The 5460-nt window shown below is 41.6% G+C and overlaps 1 long non-coding RNA gene across 1 annotated transcript; it reads left to right on the top strand.

Annotated features, from left to right (window-relative positions):
- Nucleotides 1–2671: 2671 nt before the first annotated feature.
- LOC120041277 lies at nt 2672–3488 on the top strand. Its single transcript, XR_005475871.1, has 3 exons — nt 2672–2752; nt 3105–3190; nt 3425–3488. It is a non-coding gene; the product is annotated as an uncharacterized LOC120041277 (long non-coding RNA).
- Nucleotides 3489–5460: the final 1972 nt, after the last annotated feature.

Raw genomic sequence — 5460 nt, 5'->3', positions numbered from 1 at the left:
TCACCCTGATAATGAAGTGTAAAGAAGAGTTTTAAAAAGAGGAAGTGTAAGTCCATTCAGGGCTGTATTCATTAGCGCACCACTTAGCAAACCGTAGCAAAGCGTTTTTAAAAATCGGATACGAAAATTTGAGTTTCTATAGGACAAATTGTGGTAGGTCCCTCCCTGTTTCGTCCCATCTGTTTGGTTATTGGTGAATACACCTGGAACATCACAAGGTTGCAGCCAAGTCCGTTTGAGCATAAGACAGGTTTCTGGCATGACATAACGCTTTGTTTACTTGGTGGGTCACAAGACACCTCCCCCAGGGCGAGGTGGTGGACTGGGAGCTTTTAGATACACTACATGAATAGAAGTATGTGGACACCTGCTTGTGGACCATCTCATTCCAAAATCATGGACATTAATATGGAGTTGGTCCCCCCCTTTGCTGTTATAACAGCTTCCACTCTTCTGGGAAGGCTTTCCACTAGATGTTGGAACAATGGTGCAGGGATTTGCTCCATTCAGCCACAAGAGCAAAGGTGTTCTTTGTGGTTGAGGTCAGGGATCTGTGCAGACCAGTCAAGTTCTTCCACACCGATTTCAACAAACCATTTCTGTATGGACCTCGCTTTGTGCATGGGGGTATTGTCATGCTGAAACAGGAAAGGGCCTTCTCCAAACTGTTGCCACAAAGTTGGAAGCACAGAATTGTCTAGAATGTCATTGTATGCTGTAGCGTTAAGATTTCCCTTCACTGGAACTAAGTGGCCTGAACCATGAAAAACAGCCTCAGACCAGTATTCCTCCTCCACTAAAATTTACATTTCGCACTATCCATTGGGGCAGGTAACGTTTTCCTGGCATCCACCAAACCCACAATCGTCCGTCGGACTGCCAGATGGTGAAGTGTGGTTCATCACTCCAGAGAACGTGTTTCCACTGCTCCAGAGTCCAATGGAGGTGAGCTTTACACCACTCCAGCCAACGCTTGGAATTGCGCATGGTGGTCTTAGGCTTGTGTGCGGCTGCTCAGCCATGGAAACCCATTTCATGAAGCTCCCGACAAACAGTTATTCTGCTGACGTTTCTTCCAGAGGCAGTTTGGAACATGGTAGTGAGTGTAGCAACAGAGGACAGACAATTTTTATGCGCTACGCGCTTCAGCACTCCTGTTCTGTGAACTAGTATGGCCTACCGCTTCGCGGCTGAGCCGTTGTTGCTCCTAAACGTTTCCACTTCACAATAACAGGACTTACAGTTGACCTGGGCAGCTCTAGCAGGCCAGAAATTTGACAAACTGACTTATTGGAAAGGTGGCATCCTATGACGGTGCCACGTTGAAAGTCACTGAGCTCTTCAGTAAGGCCATTCTACTGTCAATGTTTGTCTATGGAGATTGCATGTCTGTGTGCTCGATTTGATACACCTTGTCAGCAACGAATCGACTCATTTGAAGGTGTGTCCATATACTTTTGTGTATATAGTGTAGATAAGAATAGTAACCAATTACCAAAAAGCAGTTGACGGAAAGCTGTTGATTAAAGGTTAGGTAGCTAACGTTTGGTTAGGTTGAGGTTCTTACTTGTCGAGGTTGACGTATTTTCCTTCTTCATGCGCTTCGACCAGCTGATTGATGCTCATCGTCATCAGCTCCGCTCCGATCAGCTGTCAAAGTAGGTCGTTAACATTAGCTAGCTACCGTCACATAGCAACAACATAGATAAATAGTTAGCTCTTTTACATACTCAACCCATACCTAGCATTCTCACTTTTTATTAGTCTACAAAAATGGAGACAGGGTTGGTTGATTACATAGATATGCAGTTTGTCTTTGCTAGTTAGTTGAATTGTAAGTTAGCAGCATGGCTAATTTAGCAAACCAAAAGCAGAGAGAAGCATTTCTGAAATGTAGAGGATAGTTCCACACGCTTACTCTTTTTCTTTGGCTTCCCCATATCTTCGGTTACGTTAACACTCTCAATTCACAATATGAAACGCGTTATAAAGCCGACAATAACTTAAAGGGAGAGAACTGTCCATTTTGTAAACAACACGCAATCATGCTTGCACGAGTCATGCCGTCCGCTGCTGGAAACTGTCGTAAAATAACAACACAGCGCTTATTTTTTTTATTCCCATAAATTCCCTGTCCATAAGAAAATAATGTAAAACGTTGGACGCTGTCTCTAAGGAAAAGAGCGTTTAAAAAATGCTTCCGACATCAATAATTCTAATCTTTTCCACCAACTTTTACTATAAATAGACAGTATACTTTCTGCAAAAACGTTAAGATAAAAATGATCTACAATAAATCAGGGAACTCTCGGAACAGTTTATTCGTGACGATCAGTCCTTTGCGCAGATCTACAAGAGAGGGGCAATTTGTATCCCCACTAAATCCGGTTAAGGTTTCAGGATAGTTTAGGATGACTTCAGTGATCTCTACGGGCGATATCAGGAAGTGCAACAGGTGAAAAACTATTCATTCTCGCAATGCGCTGTCGTCGTTCCCGGTGAGTTTGCAACACTATGAGTGTAATTTGTGTTTATTGAGAATGTTTAATAATAGCAAGTACTCAAGACAACTTGCTATCTAAACTGTTTATATTTGTTGCTGGCAAATTGTTTTGTCCGCCAATGTCACCATATGCATGGTTGTTTTTACCAAGCTAACACGCAAGCTAGCCACGGAAGGTGCACTTCTGGAAGAGAACTCTGCCTGAATTTGGGAAGTTCGAGGAAGGGAGAAATAAGAATTATTCTCACGGTGAGTTGACAGCTTTCTCTGTCAGCTAAACTCTTTTTAGTTTTAACTATTTTTGTTGTTGTTGTTGCGAGAGTTGGCTTTTCGGACAGCCTTCATTCCTTCTTGGGACGCACTAGATTGAATACAAAACGTACAGTAGTGTGTTTGTCTGTAGGGTTAGTTATAGTTGACTTTCTATTTCTTCGTATGATTAAATAACCTGTGCTTTTTAGAGCTCAACCATTCGACGTTTGTACATTTTGTCAAGATGAAACTAATAGGTAGATACTAGAATGTATATCGAGAGGGATGTGGCACGATGCATACGTGTACAGTAATGTTATGCGTTATTAATGAATCTGATTCATTCCAGCAACAGAGAACCTGCCACCATGGTCGACAACTTGAGTAACTCCAATGTAAAGGTCGCTGTTCGACTCCGACCAATGAACAGAAGAGGTGAGTTCATAACACAAACCTTGTGACCAGTGCTTGCTTGACATGGACTGAAATAGCATGGCGCTTCACTATTAGAATCAAAAAAACTCCTCCTCTATTCATTATGTAAACATTAGGACATGTCGGTGTGGCTATGTTGAAGCATCCTGTGAATCATCAGCTATTCCTGGACCCATCACAACTGTTCTTGTTTACTGTTGTTGTATACTGCATGTCTTGTGTGTTGCCCACCAGAAAAGGATCTGAAGACTAAATGTGTGGTGGAGATGAACGGGAACCAGACCGTGTTGAATCCAGCTAGTCAGAACCTGAGCAAGGGAGACCCCAGGTAGGAACAAACACACACACACACACACACACACACACACACACACACACACACACACACACACAAACCTTTTCTGCGGGAGCTCCAGGAATGCTGCGGTCAGCTCAAGGTATGAGGACAGCGACAAGCAACGGCTCATTTTTTGGCAGCTGTTAGATATCCCTATGGTTACGTTCTAATGTCTTGCCTACACTAGCTTACGACTTAGAATAAATGCCAGATGCAGTGAATAAGTATTTGCCCCTTTTCTCTACTTTTGCATATTTTTAATACAGAATGTTTTCACATCTTCAACCAAAACTTAATATTAGATAAAGGGAACCTGAGTGAACAAATAACACAACAATTACATTAATTTATTTCATGAACAAAGTTATGCAACACCCAATGCCCCTGTGTGAAAAAGTAATTACCCCGTTACACTCAATAACTGGTTGTGCCAAACATTAGCTGCTATGAATCTAACCTAACGCTTCCTGTAGTTGTTGATCAGTCTCTCACATCACTGTGGAGGAATTCTAGCCCACTCTTCCATGCAGAACTGCTGTAACTCAGCGACATTTGTGGGTTTTCAAGCATGAACTGCTCGTTTCAAGTCCTGCCACGACAGCAAAGCAATCCCCAAACCTTCACACTACCACCATCATGCTTGACCGTTGGTGTGAGGTTCTTACTGTAGAATGCAGTGTGTTTTTCGCCAGACATAATGGGACCCATGTCAGCGACGTGAGAGACGGATCAACAATTACAGCAAGCGTTTGCTTGCAGTCATTGCAGCTAAAGGTGGCACAAAGGGCAGTTGGGTATTTCATAACTTTGTTAACAGACATTTTTTTAATAGTTATTTTATTATTTGTTCCCTCCGGTTCCCTTTATCTAATTAATATTAGATAGATTAAGGGAACCTGAGTGAACAAATAAGAAAATAACTATAACATTTTTTTTGTTTTGGTTGAAGTGCTGATAGCAGTATCAAAAATAGAGAAAATCAGAAAGGGTGCAAATACTTTTTCAAGGCACTGGGAAGGGAAAGGGGGACAACTCGTCAGTTGTACAATTGAATGCCTTCAACTGTGTCTTTGGCTTTTAACCCAACCCCCTCTGAATCTGAGAAGTGTGGTTGGCTGCCATAATCGACATCCACTGTACACGGCTTCATTGTAAGTGGTGTGATTGGTGTATATTGGAACAGAGGCTTGAGATGTCATGTTATGCGTTGGGATTCTAGGGCGCTGGACTGGTCATGTCTCCTCTCGAGGTCAACCCTTATCATGGACTACTAGCTTGTTGAAAAGTAACGAAATGGCTTTTTATCCCCAGAAGGTTCTTCAATTGCAGGAAGTTTTATAGGGAAAAAATAACTTTGTTTACTTTGGAGTCGTTTTACTCGGGTTTCCATCCAATTGGTGACAAATTTTCATGTGAATATTCAAAAAATCTGCATAAAGAAAATATGCACATTTTCCCACCGATGGTGTGTTTCCACCAAACTGATTTGTTGCAGATATAAATCAAATCAAATGTAATTATAAAGCCCTAATTACATCAGCTGATGTCTCAAAGTGCTGTACAGAAACCCAGCCTAAAACCCCAAACAGCAAGCAATGCAGGTGTAGAAGCACGTGTGTTATGATGTAATAAAACAAAAGGTTTCACATAAATGCTTAGTTCACCCAAATTACAAAATGGCCTGTTGGTTTCCTATTTTCTATGTCTATTGACATGGTATGACAGCAATCCATGCCTTGGTTTAGTTGTCTACCACTGTTTCCACACGCCAAGGTTTTAGCATTTGAGGCACAAATCCTATTGAAGTCTTGAGACTGATTTTATTTTCTTTAAAAAAATTGGAGGTAGCAAACCTTCTATATATATATAAAACTACACAAATAAGAATGTTTGTCGCACAAGTCTGTTCATACCTTGAGCTGCATTTGACTCA

The sequence above is a fragment of the Salvelinus namaycush genome, unplaced genomic scaffold (assembly GCF_016432855.1).
Source record: "Salvelinus namaycush isolate Seneca unplaced genomic scaffold, SaNama_1.0 Scaffold43, whole genome shotgun sequence".
Lineage (NCBI taxonomy): Eukaryota > Metazoa > Chordata > Actinopteri > Salmoniformes > Salmonidae > Salvelinus > Salvelinus namaycush.
Note: the sequence above shows the minus strand (reverse complement) of the source record. Positions and strands in the feature narration are given on the sequence as shown.